The sequence below is a fragment of the Papio anubis genome, chromosome 11 (assembly GCF_008728515.1).
Source record: "Papio anubis isolate 15944 chromosome 11, Panubis1.0, whole genome shotgun sequence".
NCBI lineage: Eukaryota > Metazoa > Chordata > Mammalia > Primates > Cercopithecidae > Papio > Papio anubis.
The window spans coordinates 94,222,770-94,235,031 of NC_044986.1; the positions used below are offsets into that span (position 1 = coordinate 94,222,770).

The window sequence follows — 12,262 nt, forward strand, 5'->3', positions numbered from 1 at the left end:
TCAGTTGATTTGGTTCTTTTCCCGGGCACGGGAATTTTTCCCAGGCACGGGAAAATCTGTGATGAAGAACCCAGAAACAACAGGGACTGCTTCATCTTGTTCACCTTCCTCCATCTTGTCCCTTCTCCCTCACCCAAACAATGACATGTGCCCAAGGTGGTCGGGGCACAGCTTGGTTTTACACATTTAGGGAGACATGAGACATCAAATCAATATATGTAAGAAGTACATTGGTTTGTCTGAAAATGTGGGTGTCAGGCCTCTGAGCCCAAGCTAAGCCATCATATTCCCTGTGATCTGCATGTATATATCCAGATGGCCTGAAGCAATTGAATATCCACAAAAGAAGTGAAAATAGCCTTAACTGATGACATTCCACCATTGTGATTTGTTCCTGCCCCACCCTAACTGATACATATGTTCTCCCCTGCCCTTAAGAAGGTACTTTGTAATATTCTCCCCCCGCCCTTGAGAAGGTACTTTGTAAGCCTATCCCAAACCTATAAGAACTAATAATAATCCCACCACCCTTTGCTGACTCCTTTTTCAGGCTCAGCCCGCCTGCATCCAGGTGAAATAAACAGCCTTGTTACTCACACAAAGCCTGTTGGTGGACTCTCTTCACATGGACGCACGTGACATTTGGTGCTGAAGACCCGGGACAGGAGGACTCCTTAGTGTCAGGCCTCTGAGCCCAAGTCAAGCCATCGCATCCCCTGTGACTTGCACCCCCTGTGACTTGCACTTATACGCCCAGATGGCCGAAGTAACTGAAGAATCACAAAAGAAGTGAAAATGCCCTGCCCCTGCCTTAACTGATGACATTCCACCACAAAAGAAGTGAAAATGGCTGATCCTTGCCTTAAGTGATGACATTATCTTGTGAAATTCCTTTTCCTGGATCATCCTGGCTCAAAAAGCTCCCCCACTGAGCACCTTGTGACCCCCACCCCTGCCTACCAGCGAACAACCCACCTTTGACTGTAATTTTCCTTTACCTACCCAAATCTTATAAAACGGCCCCACCCCTATCTCCCTTCTCTGACTCTTTTTGGACTCAGCCTGCCTTCACCCAGGTGATTAAAAAGCTTTATTGCTCACACAAAGCCTGTTTGGTAGTCTCTTCACACGGACGCGCATGACACTTAGGGAGACCAGTCCCCTGTCATCCCCTGTTGTCGCCCTCACTCCATGAGGAGATCCACCTATGACCTTGGGTCCTCAGACCAACCAGCCCAAGGAACATCTCACCAATTTCAAATCAGGTAAGCGGTCTTTTCACTCTTCTCCAGCCTCTCTCGCTACCCTTCAATCTCCCTGCCTTTACAATTCCAGTTCTTTTTCCTCTCTAGTAGAGACAAAGGAGATGCATTTTATCCGTGGACCCAAAGCTCCGGCGCTGGTCACGGACTCAGGAAGATAGTCTTCCTTTGGTGTTTAATCACTGCGGGGATGTCTGCCTGATTATTCACCCACATTTCATTGATGTCTGATCACCGTGGGGACGTCTGCCTCGATCATTCACCCACATTCCCTTGGTGGCAAGTCAATTGCGGGGATGCCTGCTTTGGCTGCTCACCCACATTGCAGCCCAGGGCTGCTCACCCACCCTCTTCTCCGTGTCTCTACCTTTCTCTTTAAACTTACCTCCTTCACTATGGGCAACCTACCGCCCTCCATTCCCCCTTCTTCTCCCTTAGCCTGTATTCTCAAGAACTTAAAATCTCTTCAACTCACACCTGACCTAGAACTTAAACGCCTTATTTTCTTCTGCAATACCGCTTGGCCCCAAACTTGACAGTAGTTCCAAGTGGCCAGAGAATGGCACTTTCGATTTGTCTATCCTACAAGATCTTGATAATGTTTGTTGAAAACTGGGCAAATGGTCTGAGGTGTCCGACGTCTAGGCATTCTTTTACACATCGGTCCCTCCCTAGTCTCTGCTCCCAATGCAACTCATCCCAAATCTTTCTTCTTTCTCTCCTGTCTGTTCCTTCAGTTTCCACCCCAAGCTTTGAGTCCTTTGAATCCTTCTTTTCTACGGAATCATCTGACCTCTCCCCTTCTCCCCAGGCTGCTCCTTGCCAGGCCAAGCCAGGTCCCAATTCTTCCTCAGCCTTTGCTCCCCCACCCTATAATCCTTCTATCACCTCCCCTCCTAACACCTGGTCTGGCTTACAGTTTCGTTCTGCGACTAGCCCTCCCCCACCTGCCCAACAATTTCCTCTTAAAGAGGTGGTTGGAGCTAAAGGCATAGTCAAGGTTAACGCTCCTTTTTTCTTTATCTGACCTCTCCCAAATCAGTTAGCATTTAGGCTGTTTTTCATCAAATATAAAAACCCAGCCCAGTTCATGGCCCATTTGGCAACAACCCTTAGACACTTTACTGTCCTAGACCCCAGAGGAAGGCCATCTTATTCTCAATATGCATTTTATTATCCAATCCGCTCCCAACATTAGAAAAAGCACCAAAAATTAGATTCTGGCCCCACAACAGGACCTAATTAAGCTCGCCTTCAAGGTGTACAATAATAGAGAAGAGGCAGTCAAGTAGCAACATATTTCTGAGTTGCAATTAACTTGCCTCCACTGTGAGAGAAACCCCAGTCACATCTCCAGCACACAAGAACCTCAAAATGTCTGAACCGCAGAGGCCAGGCATTCCTCCAGGACCGCCTCCCCAAGGATATTGCTTGAAGTGCTGGAAATCTGGCCACTAGGCCAAGGAATGCCCGCAGCCTGGGATTCCTCCTAAGCCATGTCCCATCTGTGTGGGACCCCACTGGAAATCAGACTGTCCAACCCGGCAGCCACTCCCAGAGCCCCTGGAGCTCTGGCCCAGGGCTCTCTGACTGACTCCTTCGCAGATCTTCTCGACTTAGCAGCTGAAGACTGATGCTGCCCCATTGCCTTGGAAGCTTCTTGGACCATCACAGACACTTTGGGTAACTCTTACAGTGGAGGGTAAGTCCATGCCCTTCTTAATCATTATGGAGGCTACCCACTCCACATTACCTTCTTTTCAAGGGCCTGTTTCCCTTGCCTCCATAACTGTTGTGAGTATTGATGGCCAAGCTTCAAAACCCTTTAAAACTCCCCAACTCTGGTGCCAACTTGGACAACATTCTTTTATGCACTCTTTTTTAGTTATCCCCACCTGCCCAGTTCCCTTATTAGGCTGAGACATTTTAACCAAATTATCTGCTTTCGTGATCATTCCTGGACTACGGCCACACCTCATTGCCACCTTTTCCCCCAGTTCAAAGCCTCCTTCACATCCTCTCCTTGTATCTCCCCACCTTAATCCACAAGTATAGGACACCTCTACTCCCTCCTTAGTGACTGATCATGCATCCCTTACCATCCCGTAAAAACCTAGTCACCCTTACCCCACTCAATGCCAATATCCCATCCTATAGCACACTTTAAAAGGATTAAATCCTGTTATCACTCACCTGTTACAGCATGGCCTTTTAAAGCCTATACACTCTCCTTACAATTCCATTTTACCTGTCGAAAAACCAGACAAGTCTTACAGGTTAGTTCAGGATCTGTGCCTTATCAACCAAATTGTCTGGCCTATCCACCCCACAGTGCCAAACCCATATACTCTCCTATCCTTAATACCTCCCTCCACAACTCATTCTGTTCTAGATAAACCTAGCTGACCCCATAAATCCTAAATCCTTTCCTCACTCCCCTTTCCATTCCTTAAAACACAGCCCTAAAAGCTGCTCCCGCACTAGCTCTCCCTAACTCATCCCAACCCTTTTCATTACACACAGCCAAAGTACAGGGCTGTGCGGTCAGAATTCTTACACAAGAGCCGGGACTGCGTGCTGTAGCCTTTCTGTCAAAACAACTTGACCTTACTGTTTTAACCTAGCCCTCATGTCTGTGTGCGGTGGCTGCCACTGCCTTAATACTTCCAGAGGCCCTCAAAATCACAAGCTATGCTCCACTTACTCTCTACAGTTCCCATAACTTTCAAAATCTATTTTCCTCCTCACACTTGACGCATATACTTTCTGCCGCCCCAGCTCCTTCAGCTATACTCAGTCTTTGTTGAGTCTCCCACAATTACCATTGTTCCTGGCCCAGACTTCAATCTGGCCTCCCACATTATTCCGGATACCACACCTGACCCCCATGACTGTATCTCTCTGATTCATCATCCTCCATTTCCCCATATTTCCTTCTTTCCTGTTCCTCACCCTGATCACACTTGGTTTATTGATGGCAGTTCCACCAGGCCTAATCGCCACTCACCAGCAAAGGCACGCTATGCTATAGTATCTTCCACATCTATCATTGAGGCTACTGCTCTGCCCCCTCCACTACCTCTCAGCAAGTCAAACTCATTGCCTTAACTCGGGCCCTCACTCTTGCAAAGGGACTATGCATCAATATTTATACTAACTCTAAATATGCCTCCCATATCCTGCACCACCATGCTGTTATATGGGCAGAAATAAATTTCCTTACTATGCTAGGGTCCTCCATCATTTATGCCTCTTTAATAAAAACTCTTCTTAAAATTGCTTTACTTCCAAAGGAAGCTGGAGTCATTCACTGCAAGGGCCATCAAAAGGCATCAGATCCCATCGCTCAGGGCAACACTTATGCTGATAAGGTAGCTAAAGAAGCAGCTAGTGTTCCAACTTCTGTCCCTCATGACAGTTTTTCTTCTTCTCATTGGTCACTGCTATTTACTCTCCTACTGGAGTTTCCACCTATCAATCTCTTCCCACACAAGGCAAATTGTTCTTGGACCAAGGGAAAAATCTGCTTACATCCTCACAGGCCCATTCTATTCTGTCGTCATTTCATAACCTCTTCCATGTAGGTTACAAGTTGTTAGCCTCCCTCTGAAAACCTCTCATTTCCTTTCCATTGTGAATATCTATCCCCAATCCTCCATTCTTGACTCCCTCTTGGAGTGGATAGATGATCTTTGCTGACAGGACACACTCCAACACTCTCTCCCTGATGAAGTCCTATTCTTCACTTTTATACTCATTCTTATTCTCGTTCCTGTTCTTATGCCACCCTCTACCTCTCCCCAGCTATCTCCACCACACTATCAATCTCACTCACTCTTCCTAGCCATTTCTAATCTTTCTTTAACAAACAATTGCTGGCTTTGCATTTCTATTTCCTCCAAAATCCCTGAGGCCTCAACACACTGCTGAAAAAGGAGGACTCTGTGTGTGTGTGTGTGTGTGTATATATATATATATATATTTTTTTTTTTTTTTTGAAACAGAGTCTCGCTCTGTTGCCCAGGCTAGAATACAGTGGCGCGATCTCGGCTCACTGCAAGCTCTGCCTCCCAGGTTCACGCCATTCTCCTGCCTCAGCCTCCCGAGCAGCTGGGACTACAGGCGCCTGCCACCACACCCGGCTAATTTTATGTATTTTTAGTAGAGACGGGGTTTCACCGTGTTAGCCAGGATGGTCTCCATCTCCTGACCTCGTGATCCGCCCGCCTTGGCCGCCCAAAGTACTGGGATTACAGGCGTGAGCCACCACGTCTGGCCAACTCTGTATATTTTTAAATGAAGAGTGTTGTTTTCACCTAAATCAATCTGGCCTGGTATATGACAACATAAAAAAACTCAAGGATAGAGCCCCAAAACTCACCAACCAAGCAAATAATTATGCTGAACCCCCTTGGGCACTCTCTAATTGGATGTCCTGGGTCCTCCCAATTCTTAGTCCTTTAATACCTGTTTTTCTCCTTCTCTTATTCGGACTTTGTGTCTTCCTTTTGGTTTCTCAATTCATAAAAAACTGCATCCCAGATTTGAATCGTGGGACCCGTTGGCAGAGGTGGCGGCAGCGGCATGGGTTCCCCGACGTTGCCCCCTGCCTGGCAGCCCTTTCTCAAGGACCACCGCATCTCTACATTCAAGAACTGGCCCTTCTTGGAGGGCTGCACCTGCACCCCGGAGTGGATGGCTGAGGCTGGCTTCATCCACTGTCCCACTGAGAACGAGCCAGACTTGGCCCAATGTTTCTTCTGCTTCAAGGAGCTGGAAGGCTGGGAGCCAGATGATGACCCCATAGAGGAACATAAAAAGCATTCATCTGGTTGTGCTTTCCTTTCTGTCAAGAAGCAGTTTGAAGAATTAACCCTCGGTGAATGTTTGAAACTGGACAGAGAAAGAGCCAAGAACAAAATTGCAAAGGAAACCAACAATAAGAAGAAAGAATTTGAGGAAACTGCAAAGAAAGTGCGCTGTGCCATCGAGCAGCTGGCTGCCATGGACTGAGGCCTCTGGCTGGAGCTGCCTGGTCCCAGAGTGGTTGCACCACTTCCAGGATTTATTCCCTGGTGCCACCAGCCTTCCTGTGGGACCCTTAGCAATGCCTTGGGAAAGGAGAAGATCAATATTTTCCAATTAGATATTTCAGCTGTATCTTGTTTTGTCTCGAAAGTGGCACCAGAGGTGCTTCTACCTGTGCAGCGGGTACTGCTGATAACAGTGACTGCCTCTCTCTCTTTTTTTTTTTTTTTTTGGCTTATTTTTGTCTTCCTGATTCCCGGACTTACCAGGTGAGAAGTGGGGGAGGAAGAAGGTGGTGTCCCTTTTGCTAGAGCTGACGGCTTTGTTGGCGTGGGCAGAGCCTTCCACAGTGAATGTGTCTGGACCTCATATTGTTGAGGCTGTCACACAGTCCTGAGTGTGGACTTGGCAGGTGCCTGTTGAATCTGAGCTGCAGGTTCCTCATCTGTCACACCTGTGCTGCCTCAGAGGCCACCTTTTTTTTTTTTTTTTGGTAGATGCATGACTTGTGTGTGATGAGGAGGGGAATGCAGACAGTCTCTGGCTCCTCTACTGTTTCACAACGTGTCTTTCTTATTTTGTTTGAATTGTTAATTCACAGAATAGCACAAACTACAATTAAAACTAAGCACAAAGCCATTCTAAGTCATTGGGGAAACGGGGTGAAATTCAGGTGGACGTGGAGACAGAATAGAGTGATAGGAAGCATCTGGCAGATACTCCTTTTGCCACTGCTGTGTGATTAGACAGGCCCAGTGAGCTGCGGGGCACATGCTGGCTGCTCCTCCCTGAGAAAAAGACAGTGGCCTGAATCCTTTTTAAATGACTTGGCTCGATGCTGTGTGGGACTGGCTGGGCTGCTGCAGGCCGTGTGTCTGTCAGCCCAACCTTCACATCTGTCACGTTCTCCACACGGGGGAGGGATGCAGTGTGCCCAGGTCCTGGCTTTCTTTGGCGGTGGCAGCTCCCGCAGGGCTGAAGTCTGGTGTAAGATGATGGATTGGATTCGCCCTCCTCCCTGTCACAGAGCTGCAGGATGGATTGTTACAGCTTCGTTGGAAACCTCTGGAGGTCATCTCGGCCGTTCCTGAGAAATAAAAAGCCTGTCATTTAAAACAAACAAACAAACAAAAAACAAAAAAAAAAAAACTGCATCCCAGGCCATCACCAATCATTTTATATGACAAACGCTCCTTCTAACAACCCCACAATATCACCCCTTACCCCAAAATCTTTCTTCAGTTTAATCTCTGCCACTCTGGGTTCCCACATTGCCCTTAATCCCACTCGAAGCAGCCCTGAGAAACATCGCCCATTATCTCTCCATACCACCTCCGGAAATTTTCACCGCCCCAACACTTCACCACTATTTTATTTTGTTTTTCTTATTACTATATGAAGACAGGAATGTCAGACCTCTGAGCTCAAGCTAAGCCATCGTATCTCCTGTGACCTGCACGTATACATCCAGATGGCCTGAAGCAACTGAAGATCCACAAAAGAAGTGAAAATACTCTTAACTGATGACATTCCACCACTGTGATTTGTTCCTGCCCCACCCTAACTGATACATATATTCTCCCCTGCCCTTAAGAAGGTACTTTGTAATATTCTCGCCCCGCCCCCCACCCTTGAGAAGGTACTTTATAAGCCTATCCCAAACCTGTAAGAACTAATGATAATCCCACCACCCTTTGCTGACTCGTTTTTTGGACTCAGCCTGCCTGCACCCAGGTGAAATAAACAGCCTTGTTGCTCACACAAAGCCTGTTGGTGGACTCTCTTCACATGGACATGCGTGACCGTGGGGACAACTCAAAGCAGGGAGGGGGCTTCCAGGTCACAGGTAGGTGAGAGACAAACAGTTGCATTGTTTGAGCTTCTGATAAGCTTTTCCAAAGGAAGCAATATACATCTATTTCAGTGAGCAGAGGGATGACTGAATAGAACGGGAGGCAGGTTTGTCCTGAACAATTCCCAGCCTGACTTTTCCCTTAGCTTAGCAATTTTGGGGCCTCAATATTTTCCTTTCACACTTCTCTATGGCCCAGGCACTGCTGAGTTGGAGTCAGCCATTGTGACTCTTTTTTTTTTTCTTGTAGAGATGGAATCTCACTGTTTGGCCCGGGCTTGTCTCGAACTCCTGGCCTCAAGCCATCCTCCTGCCTCGGCCTCCCAAAGTGCTGAAATTACACGTGCAAAACACTGTGCCCTGCTTCCATTGTTACTTTAACTTCTTTCCAGTCTTTATGTCTCAGAATCCTCATTTGTAAAATAAAGTTAATAGAAGCCACCTGTAGAGCTGTTTGTGAGGATTAATGAATCAAAATGGATGAAGCACCTAGAACAGTTCATGGCTTAAAGTAAGGGCTTCGTAAATGTTTAGCTATTTTTATGAGCAGGTCAAGAAAGAAGGCATTGGTCAACACAAACAGTTGTACAGACACTGATTGTTAAATTGTAGCCAGAGGTAAGAGTTGACTTAAAAGGGAGAAGCTGAGGCAAAACTAATATAAGTAGAGAGCTTACTCAGGCCACATTTGAGGGCTGCAACCCAGAAGCATAGATTTAAGTTGCCTGAATATACACTCCAATTTGCAGTAGTTGCAAGTGAATTTTTAAAGGCAAAAAGAGGGAGACAGGGAGTGGGCTAAGACAAAGTTGTTGGTCAGGAATTCCCATTGGTTTACAGAAATAACACTGATTAGCTATACACTATGAAGCATTAGGGTGTGGGTTATGGTGTCCCATGTGGCATTATTAGATTAACTTATAGCTGCCTGTGGCAATAGCAAGCCATTTCAAGAAATGAATACGTAGCTCAAAGCGGGGAGTAGGGCATGATTGTGAGACAGTCAAATGCCTGGGCATATAAAAAGAGATCCCTGGAGAATCTTCGACCTGCCCCACAAGCGTTTACATTAGATACTTTTGTGCAGATGAGGGAACCTGCCCAGGACCTTGTTTGAGCCTGCCCACATGCACCCTGGGGGAAGGGGCGGAGCCATGGGCAATGGGAGGAGCCTGGCCTCTTCAGTTCCTGTGTGGTGGCCTGGGATTCAATCTGTGAGGTGGGGGGCCTGTTGGCAGGACTCTATCTCGCTTTGCTGTTTTTTTCATTTTTCTCTTTTCACCCAATACAGTCCTGCTCTACTCACCCTTTAATGTGCCTTCGTGCCTAAATGTTCCTGGTTGTGTGAAAAGAACCCATTTACGACTGAACTAAGGTGCAAAATTCTGCGACAGTTGCTGCCTCGTTTTAATGCCTCTCTGGGCCCAATAATTAAAAGGACCTGCGTTCCTCAGATAAAAGTTCTTTTCTTTTCTCATAACTTAATATTTTTCTCAGTTTTAAGAAGCCATAGGAAAGACGCATTTCTGTAGGAAGTAACTGCACCTATAGCCCAATCTGGATGCAGTTCTTTCCTTCTTCTAAGCCTTAGGGTATGCTTCCTCTATGGATGGAAAAAGTCAAACTCTGTAAACTATTTGAGGAGATTTATGCTGAGCCAAATAGGAGTGACCATGACCCATGACACAGCCCTCAGGAGGCCCTGAGAACATGCACCCGAGGTGGTAAGGGTGCAGCTTGGTTTTATACATTTTAGGGAGGCATGAGACTTCAATCCAATACATTTAAGAAATACATGGGTGTAGTTCAGAAAGGAGGACAACTGGAAGCAAGGAATGGGGAGTGGGGTACAAGGGGGTGGGGGAGGCTCCAGTCTATAGATAGATTTAAACATTTTTTGGTTAACAATTGGGTGAGTTTCTCTAAAGACCTGGGATCAATAGAAAGGAAACGTCTGGGTTAAGATAAAGAATTGTGGAGACCAAAGTTCTTATTTGCAGAGGAAGCCTTCAGGTAGTAGGCTTCAGAGAGAATAGGTTGTAAAATGTTTCTTATCAGACTTCAAGTCTATATTGATGTTACTGCCAGAGAGGTATAATGAGGCACGTCCGATACCCACTTCCTGTCATGGCCTGAACCAGTTTTTCAGGTTAAATTTTAAGAGTGTTCTGGCCGAGGAGGAAGTCCGTTCAGATGGTTGGGGAGGTGCTTAGAATTTTATTTTTGGTTTACACCTCGATTGTCTAGAACAGTGCTTCTTACACTTGAATGGTACATAAATCACCTGGGATTGTCATTAGAAAGCAGATTCTCTCTCAGTAGGTCTGGACACAGCTGAGATACAGCATTTCATCCAAGCTTCCAGGCGATATTCCTGCTGCTGGTTCACAAATACCGGTCCCAGGGACCCAGCACAGTCCGCAGAACTTCCGGTGATGGCGGAAATCTCTACCTGAGCCACTAATCATATGTGACTACGGACCAATTGAAATGTGGCTATTGAAAACTGAAGTTTTCATTGCATTAAAATGAAGTATAGGCCGGGCGCAGTGGTTCATGCTTGTAATCTCAGCACTTTGGAAGGCCGAGGCAGGTGGATCACAAGGTCAGGAGATCAAGACCATCCTGGCTAACATGGTGAAACCCCGTCTCTACTAAAAATACAAAAAATTAGCTGGGCATGGTGGCGGGCACCTGTAGTCCCAGCAACTCTGGAGGCTGAGGCAGGAGAATGGCGTGAACCCGGAAGGCGGAGTTTGCAGTGAGCCCGATGTCGCGTCACTGCACTCTAGCCTGAGCGACAGAGCGAGACTCCGTCTCAAAAACAAAAAAAAAATAATAATAATAAAATAAAATAAAACGAAGTATAAATAACTACGTATGGCAAGTCGCTACCTTACTGGACAACACAGCTCTAGACTTATGCCCAGAAGGTCCAGCTCATAATCTGGTTTCTAATTAGAGTCACAGAACAAACCATGTTCAGGACCACATATTACATCTTAGATAGCAACGAGGACTCAGCAAAAAGGTGTGTACAGCTCTACCCAGACCCTCTGCATACCCAGAGCATACAGTCAACACATGTGCTCTGATAATCTGTAAATGTCAGTAAAATAACTTTCCTATTTGCAGATAAACTTCCTGGTAGAGCTGTCTGACTGAGTTCCTTCCCTCACCTCTGGACCTGGGGCTAGAACCACTGTCGTAGTCTGTGTGTTTGTAAAGAAAAAATAAAAACCAGATATTTAATTAACATTTTTTCTGTGATCTCCTCAGCTCCATAATTTTTACTTCTCAATTGTTTTTGTTTAGGTGAGGGAAAAGGGACAAGATGGAGGAAGGTGAACAAGATGGAGCAGTCCTCATTGTTTCTGGGTTCTTCATCACAGATTTTCCTGCGCCGGGGAAAAGAACTAAATTAACTGAACATGCGCAGAATGACGTCAAGCTGGGGACACCGAAATTCAAGAAGCCGCTCTTACATACACGCCTTAAACTCCTCCTCTTCCAGCTCCTAGGCATAAAAGTCTACCGCCGGCAGGAGCCGGCGTGACTTCTTCGGCCTTCCGCATTTGTGGACCGGAGAACATCACCTGAGAGCGCCAGCGCGACTTCCTTGGCCTTCCACACCTGAGGACCAGTGAACCTCGTCTGAGAGTGTATGCATATTTGCAATAAAAGACTGCCACTTTCTTACGTACTTTGGCCTCATGTTTAATTACTTAGCTCTCCTAAATTAAGTTACATTACATTAAATTAAAACAGTTTTCTTTGCATGCGTTTAGGGCATGCCCTTGATACCCACCAACAACATAAAAACAGGCATTCTCTGCACTTAAAAAATGGAAAGTTTGTAAAATTGAGACACGTTAAAAGATCTTTATCTGACTACATTGTGAAATAATAATAAAAGAACTTGGAATGTTTGATATTCAGGAATTTTTCTCGGGTTGAAAATTATTTCCAAGTGTTTAGCTTTCTTCTGGGTTGTTCCAAACAATCTTTGTGGTTTCTTTTGGTTTTTGTTTTGTTTTGTTTGAGACGGGGTCTTGCTCTGTCACCCAGGCTGGAGTGCAGTGGCACGGTCTTGGCTCACTGCAACCTCCGCCTCCTGGGT

The 12,262-nt window shown here is 46.2% G+C and overlaps 1 pseudogene across 1 annotated transcript; it reads left to right on the forward strand.

The window, feature by feature from the left end:
• Positions 1–5,684: 5,684 nt before the first annotated feature.
• LOC116269480 lies at positions 5,685–6,925 on the forward strand (annotated as a pseudogene). The gene has a single exon (XR_004177056.1). The product of XR_004177056.1 is annotated as a baculoviral IAP repeat-containing protein 5 pseudogene (transcript).
• The last annotated feature ends 5,337 nt before the right edge of the window (positions 6,926–12,262 follow it).